This window comes from Schistocerca gregaria, chromosome 5 (assembly GCF_023897955.1).
Source record: "Schistocerca gregaria isolate iqSchGreg1 chromosome 5, iqSchGreg1.2, whole genome shotgun sequence".
Taxonomy (NCBI): Eukaryota; Metazoa; Arthropoda; class Insecta; order Orthoptera; family Acrididae; genus Schistocerca; species Schistocerca gregaria.
Genome location: NC_064924.1, coordinates 527814369 through 527835765, shown reverse-complemented (window position 1 = coordinate 527835765; position 21397 = coordinate 527814369). Strand labels below are relative to the sequence as shown.

The window sequence follows — 21397 nt, the reverse complement described above, 5'->3', positions numbered from 1 at the left end:
TGGTCCTCCCGGCTGAAGTTTACGGAGAACAGGTAAACGACCGCGATTAGGCAAGTATTTGTGAATCTTCTTTTGAAAATAATGTGCCCTCCACAAGATAAATATGTGGTAGCGGGGAGCGTTAGGTAGTCATATGTCTATATTTAGTTTGCACCATTAATCCGGTGAAATTATGACGCTGTCTTATTTTATTCACACTGTTTAAGCTTCGCTTGCACACTTCAGATATACATTTTATCAACAGCTCTAATTTCGTTAGTTTCCTATGTACTGATTTATAAACTAATCATAGGGCGAAAGAAGTGTATCTACGTAATAAATGCCACTTAAAAACGGAATCTTATAATATAAAAATTTTCAGGGCTCGTCCGGGATTTGAACCCGGGACCTCTCGCACCCGAAGCGAGAATCATACCCCTAGACCAACGAGCCGTGGTTACAAGTAGACGGCGTGTATATGAAGATACGACCGTCTTCTACGTTAAATATTATGTGAAGTGTTCTGTTTCTTTTCCCTTTAACGTGTAATGCGAGACATTTTGATCGTCTCCCGTTCCGCCATCACGGTTTATGCATGTGAAGACTGAAGCACAAGCTTGATGCCAGCGTGAAAGTCAATAACATTAATGAACTTCCACACAGATGTCTAAATGCATGTCAAGCATGAAGTTGCTTTTTTTTTTCCACCAAACTGTGACTTGAATCGCCGCGTAGTAATAATTGTATGTATGCTGTCACCCGCCTGGGTTAGTAACGTCTGCTGCAGGTTAAGAGCCACTAAAACTGGCATGCAGAGGTTGTTTTCTTGTTTTTGTCAATACGACAAGTGTAAATACTAATGTTATGTTTTGTATTTGAGCATCATTACATGTAATCGGTGTTATCGAAGTTAACGTTAACAATAATTATAATACAAACTTGTGAAAATGTCGATACCGTACAAAAAATAATCACTATAGATACACCGATATTTCAGTGAGACCAAAAAGTTTCCTAATAGCGCAATTAAAAGATAGTAACATGTAGACGTTATACTGCACTATTTTAAGCATCCATACTTGCGTGGAAAACCAATTACTCTTTTTAAAACCGACAGCATTTATAGAAGACAGCAACCATTCAAGGCAATTATTACAGTATTTCTAATACAAGATACCAGTATTAGCTTGATAGAAACGGTACCCAAAGTAGATATTTTACTGTTTTTGAAATTCAGAGCACTAAAACAGAAAGAACCAAAGCTTTTGTACTGAACTAAAAAAACTGAGGTGAGAGGAATGAAACACGTTTGACAAAGTGAGAAAAAGTCAGCCACTAAGGAAAAAACTTGTTTGTGAATTTTAGAAGTGCTTAATAATATTAATTACTTTGTTAGGGATTTCGAAAATCCCCATGATATGTTCTGTCAATGTGTCAATATATTTCGACTCAACGTCCGAACGTAGCATTCTTTCGTCCTTCCAAAGCTAGGTGTATCCTAATTATTCGCAGTACACAAAGGGCCTCGTAAGGTACGTACATTACTCAACGGCTCACTTTGAGCAAAGTTCCAGTTGCAGGGTGCCTATCAACAGGCTTCTGGGTGCGACAAAAATTTGATTTTCAGTATTTCACACAGCTGGTGCACGAGCTTAAATATTTCAAATACTGTCTGACCTACTAATTAAAAAGTGTAAACTCATGTTTAACGCAACAAGTCAGTTTGAAACTGGGGATATATATAGTTGGTTTGAGGCAGCTTTTGAAGTCGTGGAAGGAACACAAGAATCCAGACACTATTCACCCCATATTTGAGTAGGAGAGCACTTAGCTATTTCCAACAAACTGTACACAGTATTTCAAAACTTCACGAAACACTTTCTCGCTGATATCCACCCAGGACGGTGAAAGTAAAAACGCTTATCGCTCACATTTTCGCTGTTCATGCAGTAAAACTGCAGCATCAGTTATGGAGTTTTAATTTATTACTTATGATATTATTTGCAACATTTTGCATACAACAGGCACATATACCAGCAAAAATTATATCTTTTTACAACATACAATTTCCGAAAGACCTTATAAAATGTTACGTAGTGCTTCAATATCTTGTGTGCACTGAACTGTTTAGGCTGCTTGTTCGAGGAAGGTTGTGACCAGCTGGGGCGCTGCAGAGGACTGTGCAAACTGCGTGCCACATTTACACAAGCTAGTGTTCGCTTGTGTAACCATAAACAGACGAGCTGCTAGTTACACTATGATTCCACCACTGTGTTCAATACAAACGGCAGCAATTCTTATAAATAAATGGTGAGGAAAATGAAGTAAATTCCCTACAGTACACATTAAATATTCGAAGGTGGGGCGCCTGTTCTACAATTGAGCGCAGCTAGAATGAGCACTATTCATTTATGCAAAAGAAATCCGTCATTTTTTAATTAGTGTCACCTGACTTCGACTGCTGTAGGACAAAAAGGATGGTTGGTTTGTGGGCTCGGAGGGACGAAACTACTAGGGCCATTGGTCCCTTTTTCCAAGAACTTGAAACACACTCAAAGAATAAGAACGAACAATGGAGATGGCAAGAGACGACATAGGACAAGAAAGACGCAGAGACCAGAAAAAAGTAATTAAAATCACACCTAGTGTGACAGTGGTTGGCCGACCATAGAAACAAAAAAGTAAAATACAACCACCAAGAAACGCGCTACAAACACCACTATAAAATCGTAGGCCAAAGCCCACACTCAACACAAAAAAGACAAACACTTAGATCAAGAGATAAGAACCTCTACACGAATAAAACTCAAAACTAAATCTCCCATCGCAACGTCATCTGATAAAAGTGCAGGAAGCGGATCAGGCAGTGCAAACGTCTGCCTGAGAGGAGTTAAAAGCGAGCAATACAACAAATTTTGGACCACGGTCAAAACTGACCCGCAGCGACGTAAAGGTGGGTCCTCGTGGGGTAATGAATAGCTGTGTGTTTTCCAGGTGTGGCCAAAGCGCAGCCGGCAGAGTACAGACTCCTTGCGGAAGGCTTGTAACGAGGAGCGCCACACACCAGTAGTCTCCATGACGACCCGAAGTTTGTTGGGTGAAGGCAGGGTGCGCCGTTCTTCACCCCAGCTGCAAAGTACCTTCTGCCACAAAACTGACCTGAGGTCCCTCTCCGTAAGGCCGTTCTCCAAGGCTGGGCACCGACAGCCTGTTTGGCTAGCGTGTCAACACATTCATTTCCTGGGATGTCAACATGAGCCAGGGTCCACACAAAGACCACAGGGCGGTCGCAACGGGCAGGAGTATGGAGGGACCCCTGGATAGCCATCACTAGATGGGAGCGAGGGAAACACTGGTCGATAGCTCGTAAGCCGCTCAGGAAGTCTTACAGATAATGAAGGACTCACCAGAGCAAAAGCGGATTTACTGTAGGGCGCGAGAGATGGCGACCAGCTCGGCAGTGAAAACACAACAGCCAGCCAGCAATGAGTGTTGTTCATAATGATCCCTTAGAGTAAGAGTATGACCGACACGACCAGCAACCATCGAACCGTCAGTATGGACGTCAGAGCCTTGAAACGCGGCAAGGATTGAAAGAAAGTGGCGGTGGAGGGCCTCAGGAGGGACTGATTTTTTTTGTTTGGGGTTTAAGGGCGCTCAACTACTGAGGTCATTAGCGCCCAGTCACAACTGTAAGAGCACATAGAATCTAGTGAAACTCAAGAGGGGGGGGGGGGGGCGGGGAACACCAGGAAGTTCTTACAAAGATGCAGATAAAATAAGTGAGAGAGTTAGATGTCTTTGGACAAGCCAGTCAAAGTAATAAAACGAAGAACACGAGCAGCTGCTCGAGTGTCATCAGCTATAATATCCTGTAAAGTAGATGGCAGAGACAGGACAACACGAGATTGACTAAAACGGGGACACGACAATAAAACATGGCGCACTGTCAATGCATGACCACAAGGGCACTGCAGGACTGGGTCACCGGAGAGCAGGTAGCGGTGGCTAAACCGGCAATGCCCAATCCGCAACCTGGTCAGGAGGACCTCTTCTCGCCGAGATGGTCGGGAGGAGGTTGTCCAAGCAGTTTGGAACGGTTTTACGGCCCAGAGCTTGTTTCCTTAAAGTGATGACCAAGTATCCCACCACAATGACAAGCCTCTTACAAACAACCCCACTAATGTCAGATGACAGGACACAATGGGAGGCTGGACGAGGCAGGAGGACGGCAGCCTTGACTGCAGCATCAACAGCCTCATTCCCAGGCACTCCTACATGGCCGGTAACCCACAGAAAGCTAACAGGAGAGCCATCATCAGCAAAAGAATGGAGGGACTGCTGGATCCGTTGCACCAGGGGATGGACCGGATATGGAGTTCCAAGGCTCTGAAAAGCACTGAGTGAATCAGAGCAGAGTACATACGATGAATGGCGGTGGCGGCGGGCATACTGAACGGCCTGATGGAGAGCAAAAAGCTCGGCCATAAAGCTGGAACACTGGTCGAGGAACCGTTATTTAAAGGTGGCGGCTCCGACGACAAAGGCACAGCCGACACCATCGTCAGTTTTGGAGCTATCAGTGTAAATAAAGGTGTGACTGGCAAGTCGCGCACGAAGTTCGAGAAAACCGTGAGCAATGCACTGCAGCCGGAGTACCCTCCTTCGGGAGTGAGCTGAGATCGAGATGAATATGAACCGGAGCCTGGAGCCAAGGTGGTGTCGGGCTCTCACCCTCTCTGAAGGCGACGAAAGCGGATTCCATGGGGCAGCAGGGCATACACGTACAACCCATACTGACGGTCGAGAGAATCGGCGAAGAAGGACTGATAAGAGGGGTGGTCGGGCATTGATAACAGCCGGCAGGCATACCGACAAAGCAGTACGCAGCGCCGGTAGGTCAATGGCAATTCGGCAGCTTCAGCGTAAAGACTCTCGACGGGACTAGTGTAGAATGCTCCGGTCGCAAGACGTAACCCCCGATTGTGGATGGAGTTGAGACGGCGTAAGAGGAATGGCCGAGTAGACGAGGCTCCCATAATCCACCTTTGATCGGACTATGGACCGATACAAGCGAAGCAGGACAGTGCGATCCGCTCCCCAAGATGAACCACTAAGAACTCTGAGGACATTAAGGGAACGTGTACAACGGGCAGCCAAATAAGGGACGTGCGGAGACCAACAAAGTCTCCTGTCCAGTGTGAGCCCTAGAAACTTAGTTGTTTCCACAAATGGGAGAAAAACGGGACCAAGATGTAAGGATGGCGGAAGGAACGCTTTATATCGCCAAAAGTTGATGCAAACCGTCTTCTCTTCAGAGAACCGGAAGCCATTAGCCACACTCCATGAGTATAGGCTATCAAGACAACGCTGAAGGCAGCGCTCCAGGAGGCATGTTCTCTGGGCACTGCAGTAGATCGTGAAGTCATCGACAAAAAGAGAGCCTGAGACATTAGGTGGAATGCAATCCATAATTGGATTGATCGCTATGGCAAAAAGGGCTACGCTTAAGACTTAGCCCTGAGGCACTCCGTTCCTCTGGAGGAAGACGTCTGACAATACGGAACCCACACATACCCTAAACTTTCGATCTGTTAAAAAGGAATCAATAAAAAGTGGCAGGCGACCGCGTAGAACCCACCTGTGCATAGTGGATACCTCCTCTCCAACAGGTATCATAAGCCTTCTCCAAATCGAACAACACGGCTACCGTTTGGCGCTTTCGCAAAAAGTTGGTCATGATGAATGTCGACAAGGTCACAAGGTGGTCAACAGCGGAGCGGCGGCGACGAAAGCCGCATTGAACATTGGTAAGCAGCCGTCGAGATTCAAGAATCCAAACTAACCGAGCGTCAACCATGTGCTCCATCACCTTACAGACACAGCTTGTAAGAGAAATGGGGGCGGTAACTAGAAGGAAGGTGTCTATCCTTCCCGGGTTTGGGTATAGGAACAACGACGGCGTCACGCCAACGCATGGGGACTTGACCTTCGGTCCAGACGCGATTGTAGGTACGAAGAAGAAAGCTTTTGCCTGCCGGAGAAAGGTGTGTCATCATCTGAACATGAGTGGCATCAGGCCCCGGAGCAGAGGACCGGGACAGTGCAAGTGCACGTTCGAGTTCCCGCATAGTAAATAGGGCATTATAATTTTCCAGATTCAGCGAGTGGAAGGAAGGTCGCCGAGCCTCTTCTGCCCCTTTCCTGTGAAAGAAGGCAGGGTGGTAATGGGCGGAGCTTGAAACCTCCGCCAAAAAGCGGAGGAAGGCGTTGGAGACATCCACAGGATCAACAAGTACCTCATTACCTGAAGTCAGGCCAGGTACCCAGGAGTGGGCCTTAATGCCCGACAGCCGGCGCAGGCCACCCCAGACGACAGAAGAGGGAGTAAAACTGTTAAAGGAGCTGGTGAAAGAGGCCCAACAAGCTTTTTGCTGTCTTTGATGACTCTACGGCATTGCGCTCGGAGTCGTTTGTATCCAATACAATTCGCCAACGTAGGATGGCGGCGAAAGTGGCGTAAAGCACGTCGTCGAGCACGGATAGCGTCTCTACAAGCCTCATTCCACCAGGGTACAGAAACGCGACGTGAAGAAGAGGTAGTACGAGGAATGGAACGTTCGGCAGCATTGATGATAACAGCCGTGAGGTATTCGACTTGACTGTCACAACTGAGAAAATCGTGGTCCGGAAAGGTCGCCAGGGAGGAGTAAAGTCCCCAGTCAGCTTTCGATATGTTGCAGCTCGAAGGATGTGGTGCACGAGACGAACGACACAAGGGAAATGGTCGCTCGAATAGGTGTCAGAAAGGACATACCACTCGAACCGACCGGCAAGAGTGGTAGAACAGATCGAGAGGTCCAAGTGGGAGTAGGTATGAGTAGAGTCCGAGAGGAAGGTCGGGGCGCCAGTATTGAGGCAGACAAGACAGATGGTTGAAGACATCCGCCAAGAGGGAGCCTCTCTGACAGGATGCAGGAGAGCCCCGAAGGGGATGATGGGCATTGAAGTCGCCAAACAATAAAAACGGCGGACGAAGCTGAACAATCAGGTGCATCATGTCAGCCCGACTAACTGCGGATGACGATGGAGTGTAGACAATAAAGACAGAAAAAGTAAAGGCACAAAGAGTAAAACGGACAGCTATTGCTTGGAGTGGGGTGGTCAATGGGATGGGATGGTAATAGACATCGTCCCGAACGAGCAACATGACCCCACCGTGAGCTGTAATTCCGTCCACAGGGGAGAGGTCAGACCGCTCCGAGGTATAGTGGGTAAAAGCAATACGGTCAGTTGGGCGCAACTTGGTTTCCTGGAGTCCAAGGACGAGCGGACAGTGCAGGCGGAGGAGCAGTTATAATTCCTCCCGATTAGATCGAATACCTCTTATGTTCCAATGTAAAAAAGCCATCGCTAGTCAGAAAACAGGGGGAACGAAACGGGTGAAGAGGTGGTCACCTCGAAGGCCGCGAAGGGCCAGGTTTCGAGGGAAGGGAACAACGCTACAACCGGAGGGAGGCGGGTCCTGCTCCATCGAGTCGGCGCCAGCTGCAGCCGCATTCCTAGGTTGCGTACGAGGAGCAGCATCATTCGCCGACGACAGGCCAGCTGAGCGCCTGGCAGCAGAGCATCCCAGCGAAACTGAGGACGGCCGGGAGCAGCTACTCACGGATGGAACTTCTTGGAGGCCTTCTTGGTAGTCCGATGAGGCACGGGGATGGTAGGCTGGACCCGAAGAAGGTCCGTTTTGGAACGCCGGACCTCTGAAGCCGGGGTCCGGAATGTTTCCCCAATGGACGCCTGAGAACAGGATCGCTTCTCAGGCGGCGGAGGGGGAGGAGGGGAGGAGGAGGAGGAAGGGTGGCCCCTGGGGCAGAGGGGGGAGGGGCCGCGAGGGAGGATGATTTGGAAGGGAGGGATTTGGGAGGGGGAGGCATAGACCCCGGATGGGGTGAGGAGGTGGAGGGGGGACAGGATAGGGGTGAGGATACTGTGGAAGGAGTGGACACGACTGAGGCAAACGAAGCTGTCAACGTCACGGGATGGAGGCGGTGATACTTCTTCCTGGCCTCAGAATAAGAGAGACCGTCCAAAGTTTTTAATTCTTGAATCTTCTTCTCCTTCTGATACGCAGGGCAGTCTAAAGATCTAGGCGAGTGGAGGCCAGGACAATTGACACACCGAGGTGGTGGGGTGCATGTATGTTCCTCACGAAGAGGACGTCCACAATCGCCACAAAGGGGCTCAGCCTCACACCGTGACGACATGTGCCCAAAGCGCAAACACCGAAAGCAGTGCATAGGAGGCGGGATGTAAGGTCGCACGTCGCACCGGCAGCACATCACCTTTACCTTCTCCGGGAGAACGTGCCCCTCGAAGGCGAGCATAAAGGCCCCGGTGTCGATGCGACCATCTTTGGGGCCGCGCTGGACTCGCCGGACGAAATGCACGCCTCGGCGCTCCAAGTTGGCCCAGAGCTCCTCATCAGATTGCAGCAGGAGGTCCCGATGAAAAATAACCCCCTGTGTCCTATTCAATGCCAATTTGTGGGACAATGGACCCTGGGATGTCCACTAGTCGGTCGCACGCCTGGAGCGCCGCCGACTGTGTGGCGGAGGTGGTGTTTATAAGAATGGACCCCTAACGCATTTTACTGAGAGCCTCGATTTCCCTGAAGATGTCAATGTGCTGGACAAAGAACACGGGCTTGGAGGTGGCGAACGTCTCCCCATCGGTCCGAGAACAGACTAAATAGCGGGGGAAGTACTTCGCCCGAAGCTGGCGGGCCTGTCCTTCCTCCCAGGGAGTGGCCAAGTGGGAAAGGGCAGGAGAACCAGAACCAGAGACAGTAACTTACTTTTTAACAGACTGCCGCAGATCGACCTGATACATGTTGACGTTTCATCTGCGAAACGTCCGCCCCGATACCACCCACTCCGACCAGGGGGGTCTCCCCACAGGCGCCACCCAGCCTCAGCAAGGGCCACCTGGCAGGATGACCGTTGCTGGGAGTCCTGATGCCCCAGGGAGACGGGCATCTACTCCTTGGCCGATGTGGGGAGGGTGCAGCTCAGGCATCGGCAGTACAATCCCTGTGTTGTCAGGGGGCTACAACCTAGAAAGTACATGATGACCCCACTGAAGCAAAGCAAGCGCTGTATCATGTATAAGATACAGAGGCGAGCGAGTGCACGGGACTTACCCTAGTTCACTGCTAGTAGCGTCACGTCATCGTAACGCGCCTGCATATAGTATTGCACCACATTTAACATAAAAGTAAAAATTAAGATTTGTGTGTAAAACTTTGTTAAAGTATAGTTCTATGTAATAATGTTTCAGGTAACAAATCTTAATGTTATAAAATTAGTAGTTTACGTAAAATTCACGTTTTGAAAGAAAAATAGGAGGCGCTAAATAATGACGCTAGGAAGCCAAAATTTGGTGAGAAGGTGCAGTAAGAAGTCATTAATGAGTGGTGCTGGTTTCCAAAACCATAAAACTAAAATTGACTCCAGAATCCGCGTTTTTCGGAAAAATCAGAGGCGCGAAATAATAGAGCTACAATATTGAAAATTGGTAGGATGCTTCAGTTCACCCTAATAATAATAATGGAAATACCACAATCAGTTACCTCTTCTAGTTTTTTAGTAATTTAGTAAAAACTACTTTTGTGAGTAAAATGTACATAAGCATTATAGATTAAGTACTTTAAATTTTAATGATAAAACAAATTCTTTAAGACCAATGATCAGATAGGACAATTAACAAAGCTACACCAAGTTTTAGTCTTGTAGCATAATTAACAGCTGATACAAGTCTTGATAAAGCTATGGTTCAGAGGTAACAATCTACCGTTAGTTCCATTGTAAAAATTCTAGAGAGTAAAGTTTTAATTTTAGCGGGCTGAGATTTTCTACGTGCTTCTGTACTGATCAGATGTATGTATACAAAAATTGAGAAGTTTGTAAAGCTATTATTAAATGTGATATTTAAGATTATGTGCCTGAGATAGCGATCATTTGGAGGCTGCAGGCATCTGCATAGGAACGGAAAGAACAGATGCTCTCTTGGCGGTACGCGCCGGAGCTATATAAAAAGAGCGGCAGAGGCAGTAGGAAGCTCACTCCGCATTAGACCAACGCCTAGTCCACGCGAGCTTAACGTCCGATCGCGCCTCGCCTCGGGTGACGTCATAGCGGGCTGTGACATGCGCGTACTTAGCAATGTAAACGGACATTGAAAATCACGAGGACTGTACACCGTCCTGGATCGTTTAGACTTCGGTAACAAACTGTTATTGTGCCGTCCGTGTGAAGTATAATTCCGCGTGGCAAGTGGTGACTAACTCCACTTTTAAGGCGAGCATTAATCTTTTTTTTTAACATTATTGCGAACTATTAATAGAGCACCGTTAGTTAGAGTAATGAACTATTCGGGAGGAACTTGCTGTAGAAGTCGCCTCTGAACTATTAAACGATTGGCTGAGTTAACAATATTTAATGTCTTTAGCATTTTCAGAAGTTTCGAGTAATTTGTGTGAGCCTTTAAGATAATAAAATCTTATTTGGAATTTTAAATTTTATTGAAGCACCCCTAATCCCGTGAAGAACTATGGATATTTTTCGTTTAGCTGGGCTGTACAGGAATGTGACCGTGCAGACTGGGAACTAAGGTCAGTAAGTTTCCCTTCGCTTTCTGACTGGCCACCAAATTAGTTGCCAGGCTCGCGTGATTTAAGGTGGCAATGTTCAACTTTCATTCAACATTAAACAACGACTTCTTCGCCGTCCCACATATGTTGCATCGGCAATAGTCTGTTACGTGAAATGAACATTCAAACAACTCATTCGACAATTTCTTCGCCGCCCCACACCACCACAACGGGCTGGCTACCGTGCTGGATTTTGGGTGCCATGGAAAGTCCATCATGATCGTAGGTGCAGATGGGGACGCACTATGGGCATAACTTGTGCAACCAATCTGGCGTTTAGGTCCAATCTGAGGAATAGTGGGTGCGGTTACAACGCCATTACAATGCTGAGTGCCAAGGTCTTAGTGCACTGAGGACCAGTGGATACACCACGTAAGGTGTCCTTCCCCAAAAGGCTCTTACTTCTGTAGAATTTTGAAAAATGGAGGTCAAAACCCAAGGGGGACCATCACATGGAAGGCCAAAACGGTTGAAACTCTTTTTAGTCGCCTCTTACGACAGGCAGGAATACCTCGGGCCTATTCTTACCCCAGATCGGCAGGGGGGAGGAGGGACTGAGTCCTTCGGGCCCTGTGTCAAATCGAGCCAAAGGCATTGGTGGGGCACACACCACGGGGGAATAACCAGAGGGGCGCGGAAAAGTGGTGGAAGAGGGGGGAAAAAAGGAAGCCCAGAGAAAAGAGCTCTGACGCGAACCGAAATCTTACACCCTGATCGGAGCCGCCATTCCGAAAGATGGACGACCGACTGAGGGAACAGGAGACAATGAATGGGATGCCCGGGCAAGCTACATACATGTTTAGCATAAGTGGCCAGTAATCGTTGGTGCCAGAACCGCAATGGAGGAACACCTGCCTCCACAAGTATGCCGTTGACAGGCTCCGGAATTCTCCAGTGGAGAGTCTGACCTCGCTGTGAAAGATGGGGTCAAGCAACAGAAATGCCGAAGGTAATGCCGAACCATAAGCCAGGCTCCCATGATCTAGACGGGACTGAATTAACGCCTGGTACAGCCATAGACGGGCAGACCGATCGGCAACCCAGCTGGTGCGACTCAAGCAACAAAGACCATTAAGATGCCACCAGCACGTCTGTTTAAGCTGCCGAATATGAGTAGGTATCAAAAACCAACCCCAAAAACCGACGCGTCTCCACCACAGCAAGAAGTTCACCGTCAAGATAAGGTTATTGCTCAGGGTGAACAGTGCGTCACCAGCAGAAATGCATAACCCAGATCATGGCAGCCGAAAACTGTAACCCATGCGCTACAGCCCAAGACTGTGCCTTTCGGATAGTTCCCTGCAGCTGCCATTCATCAGCTGCAATGCCAGCCGTCAGCATACAAGGAAGCTGAGACAGGCGTTCCCACCGCCACAGCGAGCCCATTAATTGCAATTAAAAAGAGGCAGACACTTGAGACAGATCCTTGCGGTACCCCATTCTCCTGAACTTGGGAGGCACTATGGAGGCTGCAACTTGCATGCGGAAGGAACGAAGCGACAGAAAATTTTGTATTAAAATCGGGAGTGGACCCCGAAGGCCTCAACCATGAAGTGTAGAGAAGATGTGATATCGCAGTGTCGTATCATATGCCTTCCAAATGTCAAAAATAAACATGCGACCAGATGCTGATGGCGGGCAAAGGCCATATGGATGGCAAAATCCAGGCACACCAGATTATCGGGGGCACAACGGCCCTTACAGAACCCACCCTGAGATGGAGCCAGAAGGCCCCGAGACTGAAGTAGCCAACTCAACCTCCGGCTCACCATGGGTTCGAGCAACTTGCAAAGAACATTAGTGAGGCTAATGGGGCGGTAGCTGTCCACCTCCAGTGGGTTCTTGCCATGTTTCAACACTGCGATTACGATGCTTTCCCGCCATTGCGATAGGAATTCGCCCTCAACCCATATAAGGTTGAAAAGGTCTACGAGGCGTCGCTGTCAGTCCACTGAGAGGTGTTTGAGCATCTGACAGTGGATGCGATCTAGCCTGAGAGCCGTATCAGGGGAAGCGGCAAGCAGCTAGGGCACTTTGAAATTCCCACTCACTCACTGAACGGATCATTGTACGATTCAGAGTGGCACGTGCAAAATGAAAGGCTTCGACGTTCCAACCGCTCTTTCAGGGAGTGGAATACGAGTGGCTAATTCGCAGAAATGGAACACAGAGCAAAATGCTCCGATAAGCGGTTTGCAATTGTGTCCAAGTCAGTAATGACTGCTCCATTCAGCGAAAGTGCAGTTACGCTGACAGGAGTCCGAGAGCCATAGAGTCGTCTAATCTTGGTCCAAACCTGCTGTGGAGAGGTACTGAGTCCAATGGTGAAGACATACTTTTCCCAGCACTACTGCTTGCATTGGCGAATGAGGCGCGTTGGCTCGCGCTCGGAGCCATTTAAAAGCGATGAGGTGTGCCAATGAGGGATGCCACTTGTGACGCTGAAGTGCCCGCCTGCAATCTTTAATCACCTCAGCGATCTCGGGCGACCACCAAGGCACTGTCCTCCGCCAAGGGGACCCAGAGGAACAGGGAACTGCATATTCTGCGGCAGTAACGATGTCGGTGACCAGCTACCTGGGAATTCTTCAGCCCCTGGCGGGTGTCTGGTTTGTCACTGGTAGGAACTCAAGGGATCTCTTCCTAGTGAGAGAAGCTGAAGAAGAGTTACGCTTCTCCGGCTTGGAAGTTGAGACTGTTGGCCCGAAGGTTGGGGGGGGGGGGGGGGGGATGCTCCCAAGTGCGCTCTCTCTCTCTCTCTCTCTCTCTCTCTCTCTCTCTCTCTCTCTCTCTCTCTCTCTCTCTCTCTCGTGTGTGTGTGTGTGTGTGTGTGTGTGTGTGTGTGTGTGTGTGTGTGTGTGTGTGTGTGTGTGTGTGTGTGTGTGTGTGTGTTGAAGGGATGAAGATGGACTGCGAACAAGGAGAACGGCTAAAGGACACAGACCTGATGCAGTTCCAAAGCCTCACATACAGAGGCAAAACAAGAGAAGAAACGCTCTAAGAAGGGAACGGAAACACAAGGAAAAGAGAACAGAAATCTAAGTGAAACAAGTAGGTAATCGTGACTGGTGGACCTCTTACCTAAAACCTGGGTGAGCCAATCACCCAGCAGCACATCAAAATCCTCTCCCTAAAGTCCAGGGCAACAGACTGGACAGGACACAAAACCGTAAGAGCTTCACCACAGTCGTTGCGTCGTCTTGCAAAATAGAGGGCAAATCCGGTGGCAAGGAAACCACCGCCCTCTGGTTAGAGAATAAAGGACAGTCAAGTAAAATGTCGCGGACAGTAATCTGGACGCCACAAACACTGCAGATTGGGGGGTCCTCCCGCCGGAGTAAGAAGCCGTGCGTTAAGGGACTGTGCCCGATGCGGAGGCGAGTGAGGAGAACCTCATGCCGCCTGCATGACTGGTAGGACGTACGCCATGGCCGCCTGGTGGCCTTGACCAGACGCAGCTTATTTTCACCGACTGCCAGCCACTCCTCTTCCCATTGACGCATAACACGAAAACGCAAAAGGGAGGTAACAGCATGGAGGGCGACGGCACATTCAACAACTTGAGGGAGGGAACATGCATCTTTGGCAGCCACATCCGCCAGTTCGTTTCCCCTAATACCCACGTGCCCCAGCACCCAGCAGAAGGAAACCTCCTTCCCCTGCCGTTGCAGGTGGAGTAGGGCTTCGTGGATGTTCTGGACGACCGTATTCGCTGGGTACAGGTGTTGCATGGTCTGAAGGGCACTCAGGGAGTCAGAACAGATGAGAAACTTAAGACTGGGAACACATCCCATCTGCTCCAATGCCTGCAAGATCGCAAACAATTCGGCATCAAAGATGGTAAACGCCGCAGGAAGCCCCAACTTGACGACTAGATCGAGGAAAACAACAGCACAACCACCAGAGTCCCCCTGTTTAGAGCCATCCGTAAATACTGGTACATGGTCGGGAAAATATCGTAAAATAAGGAGGTAAAAACAAACGCAGGTAAAAACAAACGCAGGAGTGCAGCTCCTCTGGTACTCTGGCAAGTCTAAAAGGACGCTAGGCCTATGGAGCAACCAGGGAGGCAGGCGGGTAAAACCCTGGAGTTGGGGTGTCACACGCTCCACACCAAGGGACTCGAGCAAATGCTTGGCACGACTCCCAAATGGTCTCGTTGCCCTGGGACGACTGGAAAGAGACGCTCCATAGGCGGTCAGACAACAGTAGGGTACGCAGGGGAGGTAGGACAGGCAAGGAATTGACACACCCGTCGCACCATGAGGAGTTTCCGCCGGATGGCGAGCGGCGGTTCCCCTGCCTCAGCACACAGGCTGGGGATGGGACTGGTGCGGAATGCACCAGTGGCCAGCCTGATACCCTCATGGTGTACTGCATCAAGAATCTTCAGATACGAAGACCTCGCTAACCCATACACGGTGCATCCATAGTCAAGATGAGACCGGAAGAAAGCCCTATACAACTGCAGCAGACGCACCCGATCTGCTCCGCAGGACCGATGGCTCAGACACTTCAAAATATTCAGCGCCTTCAGGGCACGCACCTTGAGGTCTTTAAGGTGCGGCAACCACGACAACTTTGAATCAAAAGTGAGGCCCAGGAACCTCACAGTGTGTCTAAAAAGAATAATGGTGTCCCTCAGACGCAATTCAGGGGAGGAAAAGGCACGTCGAGAACGATTAAAATGAACACACACACACACATTTGTCTGCAGAAAAGGTGAAACCCGTCTTCGCAGTCCATGCCTCAAATCGCTTTATCGTAAGCTGCAGCTGCCGACTAACAGTGACAAGACCGGAGGAAGAACAGAAAACAGCAAAATCGTCCACAAACAAGGAGCAGTGGGCCGGACTCCGGATAGTGGACGTGATACTGTTAATGGCGATGGCAAAGAGGGTGACAAAACGCTTCCCTGAGGAACACCATTCTCCTGCACGTACAAATCAGATAGCACATTACCAACCCGATATCGAAAGAGGCGGCGGGAAAGAAAGGACCGAATGAAGATGGGGAGCTGGCCACGAAAGCCCCACTGATGAAGTTAATTGAAGATAAGGCGGCGCCAAATAGTGTCATACGCCTTATTAATGTCAAAGAATACACCTACACAATGCTGGTTACGTAGGAACGCCTGCTGGATGGCCGCCTCGAGCAGGGTCAAGTTGTCTATAGTTGAACATCTCCGAAAGTCACACTGAGAGTCGCTAAGGAGCTGCCTGGTCTCGAGCAGCCAAACCAGGCGACGGGTGACCATGCGTTAAAACGTCTTCCCGACACAGCTTGTCAAAGCTATACTCCGGTAACTACTGGGATGCGTTAGGTCCTTCCCCGGTTTCAGGAGGGTAATCAAAATCGCCTCCCTCCACGAGTCACGGAATGTGCCGGATGACCATATCATATTAAAACAATTCAGAAGAACTTCCTTGGATGGCAGCAACAAGTGCTGCAGCATGCTGTAAAGGATTTCATCATCACCCAGCGCAGTATAATGAGCCACAGACAGCGCCGAATCCAGTTCCCACATTGTGAAGGGGCAATTGTAGGGTTCAGAACTTGGAGACCGGAAGTCCAAGTGATCCCTCTCGATGGCAGTGCGGTAGCGGCAGAAATCTGGATCACAGTTAATAGTGGCAGTAGATTCCGCAAAATGCATGGCCAGTGTCTGGTCAATGTCTCTAGGCGCCGTGAGGAGACATCCCTGATGCAGCAGTGCCGTGACAGGTAGTGGGCTGATGGCTTCCTATACTTTCATAGAACTAGTGGAGCGGGAGATGGAGTTCAAGAACGAATGCCCTGACTTTCGTTTGCTCTCTTTAATCACTCGCCGCGCCTTGGCCTTTGCCTCCCGAAAGGCGCAAGATTGCCAACTGAGGGACGGCACTTGCAGCGGCGCAGAGCTGCACGGAGGACTCGGATGGCTGAGCGGCACTCAGTGGTCCACCAAGGGACAGGACGCCTCTTGGGATGACTTGAGGACCGTGGAATCGACAATTCAGCAGCATGGGAGATCACGGCTGTAACATTGTCGACCCATTCGCCGATTCTGGCACCGTGTTCAAAACAGCTAAATGGCTGAAAAGTGTCCAGTCAGCTCTGCAGAGGTGCCACCTGGGCGGAACTGGTAATGCCACAGTCTCATCCAGGAGGCGAATCCAAAGGGGGAAGTGGAGGTCAGCGGCAACAGCGAGCAAGGGGGATGGTGCTCTCACAGTTGACACAGATGGAAGGCAGGGCACATGGGGTATAGGGATGGAATCGACAACGAAAATCGCAACATATGAGGCTGGAAGCACAGCGGGAAGACATCGCTGAACCTCCAAGACTTGAAGCAATGCATTGGGGGAGGGTTATATGGCTTGACATCACAGCCGTAGACCATCACCTTCACCTTCTCGAGTAAGGTGTCACCCTTGAAGGCCAAGATGAAGGCACCGGTGGCAGCCTGATTATCCCTCGGACCGCGGTGGACGCGCCGGACGAAATTGACACCTCGTCGCTCTAAGTTGGCGTGCAGCTCGTCATCAGACTGCAAAAGAAGGTCCCCGTGGAAGATAATGCCCTACACCATATTTAAGCTTTTATGAGGCGTGATAGTAAAGAAACATCCTCAGCTTCTTACAACCGAGTAATGCCTGTGACAGGGCAGAGGATGCTGTTTTCATCAAGACTGACCTGGATCGCATTTTTGACCAGCCCTCCACCTCCCCAAAACTTGTCCTCTAAATGCTCTATGAAGAACTGAGGCCTCATGGACACAAAGGATTACCCATCAGCTCTCATACAGACTAGATACCGAGGCAAAGACGTCTCGTCATTCATAGCCTTTCGTTCCTCCCATGGCGTTCATAGCCTTTCGTTCCTCCCATGGCGTGGCCAGGGAGGGGAAGGATTTGGGGTCATACATGTTTGCATTAAAGAGAGCCTTCGAACGCTTAGAGACTGCTGGCGGCTGGCAACCAGCAAGAGAAGATGTGCCACACTTCATTGCGTGTTATCCACCCTGATGCCACCTGGCCACAGCAAAGGCCACCTGGCAGAATGGCCATTGCTGGGAGTCTCGATGCCCCCGGGGTATAGGCATCTATTCCTTGGCATACGTGAAGAGTTAACGGCGCAGACATCAGTAGGTCGATCCCTGTGTTGTCAGGTGCCTACAATCAACAGGGTACTTGATGGCTCCACCACAATGGACTGGCAAGTGGTCAATGGTCGTCGTCAGCGCATAAAGCGACACTGCAGAGTGCATGGCGAAAATCGCTACCAGGAATGTATCCTCGCCAAGAGATGGAGAGCGAGCGGGACTGCAATGCAACGAAAAAATAAGATGCTTAAGGATCTCAATGCACGATGGACACAATGCACCAAGTAAGGCGCCCTTCCCCAATTGGATCGCTCTACAGAATAATTTGGAAATATGGCGGTCAAACCCAAGAGGGGGCCATCACATAGGGGCCGAACGTTTGAGACTCCTTTTAGTCGCCTCTTACGACAGGCAGGAATACCGCGGGCCTATTCTAACCCCCGAACCCGCAGGGGATGTAGGACAAAAACAATACTGTCTTAAACATTCAACATATTACTATTTCCTTAAGTTAACTCTCACAAATGATTTACAAATACTTATTTGAAACAAAATGTGAATATCAATTCACTTAATTATGACAAAGATACTGCTTAAACGTAAAAAAAATTATGTATCCCGAAATTAGTGTAACAAATACTATCCTTCAAACGAAAAAATATTCTATAGAAAAATGCAAGTAACGCTTGCGTGAAGCTTCATTGGTACAGGATGTTCTATTTATATTAGTGGGTACTTCAATCTATGTGGAAGATTGGAACGGAACCGTGATTAGCTTACCAAATCCGCACAGCACACAGACCGAAGTTAAACAACGGATCGATGATCTACGTAAGTGATATCACGGAAGACGCAACATAAGTCGCGGAATAAACCTCGTAAATTGTGAGCTGCACAGTGCAAAGACAGCAAAAAGGCTAAAAACTCCACTTAAGACCTCAGTAAACTGAGCCAGGCTGCTATTGGGGCGTCTCCCTTGATACGTCGTCACGGCCAAGCTGTCTAACCGTCTTCTCTACTTCCTCTCACAATGATTTAGGACGTGTCAAGTATTTGCAAGTTTCGACCAATTTAAAATAAGCTAATTCGTGTACACATACTTACGGACTTCTAGTTGGAGACAATCATTAGATTTACTACTGGTATGCAATACTTCTTTTACAACTAACTTAGTAAATACTTTAATGCCGTACTGTTCACTCATATCTCACTATCCGTCACTGGCCACACTATACACACATTGCGCGCGCGCGCGCGCGCCCACACACACACACACACACACACACACACACACACACACACACACACACACACACTTTCTGTACCGCAACATCCCATTTGCTATCCTCAAAACCGCGCGCGCGCGCGCGCACACAAACACACACACACACACACACACACACACACACACACACACACACACACACACACACACACACACACACTTTCTGTACCGCAACATCCCATTTGCTATCCTCAAAACCAGAGTCAGCATCCCTCCATAATGAGGTGTTAGTATTGTGCTATGCATAGCTCGGAGGTATGTTTTTCTAGAAAAGGAAGAAAGAAAGTAAAAACATTGTGAAGGTATTATGTGGGTTGTCGGGTGTTTTATAAACATTATTATTTATTTGTATTACACTTGTTTTGCCAAACTCCTACTCTGTTTTATCTAAGTAATGCTTCAATGTATAAAATGTATGTCGCACGTACTTTTTTAGCTGCCTTTTTAAGTAAGTATTTTTTTTAATTTCTTTTGGTAATTTATTGTGGTTTCATTCCTTCGTAGGACATGCTGTTTTGAGTTCTATGTTAATTTTTCTCAGTAAATGTAAGTTGAGTCTATCTCTTGTTTCATGGTCATGGAACTGTTTGTGCAGTAACTACTAATGTAATTTTTGAGCTGTACAACTGACTAGTAAATGTATTCACACTGAGCAGTTAAAATCCCCAGTCCCAAAAATCTACGACTTTGCGGGGAGCATTCACAACATACGCTACTGTCAAAGTCAAACATCTCCCTAATACCGCCAAGACATGGAGGGAAACTGTAAAACTTCTCTTCCATCCCTTAAGCGTATGTCGATTACCTAATGTTGTTACGCTCTATTTGCTGTGACGCCACTCACTGGCCCTGATATTCTTATCAGAGCGCCGATGCTGATATCTCATCTGATTGATCGACAGTATACAGAGTTTAAGATTCAGAGATTTTCCCACATCGAAGACGACAAAACGGCAGTTTCGCGAGTTTACATTAGCCTGCAGGTTGTGCATATTCGTCACTCCAATTCCCAAGGGACCTATGGTCGCTATGCTCCAATTTTAATGCCGACGCACGAACAATGGGACGGAGCCAGCTTTCGGCAGAGCAGTTCTGCAAAGCCACAGCCTAACAAGAGGGTTGTAAACTATCTCGTATTCAAAGCGTCAAGAACACCCGAGCTTTTCGCGATACATCGGTCCTGCCTCGGGGAAGAGAACTTTAAGAATATTACTCCGGAAGCCACGCTCTGTGTATTTCCCTCCAGCAAAATCAGAAAAATACAGCTACGAAATTTGGTGAGTATCGCAAAGCGATGTATGGGTACTGTCGCAGCACTCGAGACGGGGTGGAGTTCGATCTGTTGGAGTGGGATGGTTTTAAAGATATAAAATCAGTCTCGGCTATAAGTGGCAGATCGAGTGCAGCATAAATTACTCTTATTAATTTAGCGGAGTACACTTGCAGTGTTCTCGAAAGCTAACATCAATACTTTCAATTTATTTCTAACTTACAACGTCAGTCTGGAAAGCACTTTAGTAAAATGTGCAAGTTATACATTTTTGTACAGTCAAAATCTTTAAGATTAATGGTGAAGATTAATGTATCTACAAGGATAACCTACAAGTCAGACTTAAGTGCATGGCAGAGGGTTCATGAACCACCTTCACAATAATTCGCTATTAGTCCACTCTTGGAAAGTGCTCGGAAAAACGAACACACGTTATCTTTCCGTACGGGCTCTGATCTCCCTTAGTGTATAATGATCGTATCTTCCTATGTAGGACGGCGCCAACGAAATATTTTCGTATCTGGAGGAGAACGTTGTTGATTGAAATTTCGGGAAACGCTTCTTTGAACTTTCTCCATGTATTCCATTAATCCCATCTGGTGTGGATCTCTCAACGTCAGCAGTACTCCTCAAGACGGCGGACAAGCGTAGTGTACGCAGTCTCTTCAGTATATCTGTGACATCATCTAAGTGTTCTGCTAATAAAACACGGTTTTCCGTTTGCCTAACAAAGTTGCTGACTTAAATGTCTGGAGTGCTATGGCAGGAGCAACAGAGCTTCTTGTGAACTAAATGCAGGATGATTATAAATTAACTTACGCTACTTGAGCCAGTATACATGGAAAACTGGTCACCGGAAGGAAACCGAACTTCCACAGTAATGATGTAGGGACTGTGCACTGAAAAGTTTCGTTGTTGGTAGTGTTAGTAGACTGTTACCAAGTGGCCCAACTTTTATGACGACGCAGGGTTGAAATAAGCATCAGCGTGCATTTCATCTGTAGACAGTCAACATCGGTCTTTACGAAGTAGGTAGGGCAAAAAGATATCGATACCTGTAGGCGACAT

At 48.3% G+C, this 21397-nt stretch overlaps 1 non-coding gene across 1 annotated transcript; it reads right to left on the bottom strand.

The window, feature by feature from the left end:
• Nucleotides 1-360: 360 nt before the first annotated feature.
• Trnap-cgg (transfer RNA proline (anticodon CGG)) lies at nucleotides 361-432 on the bottom strand. Its single transcript has one exon. It is a non-coding gene; the product is annotated as a tRNA-Pro (tRNA).
• Nucleotides 433-21397: the final 20965 nt, after the last annotated feature.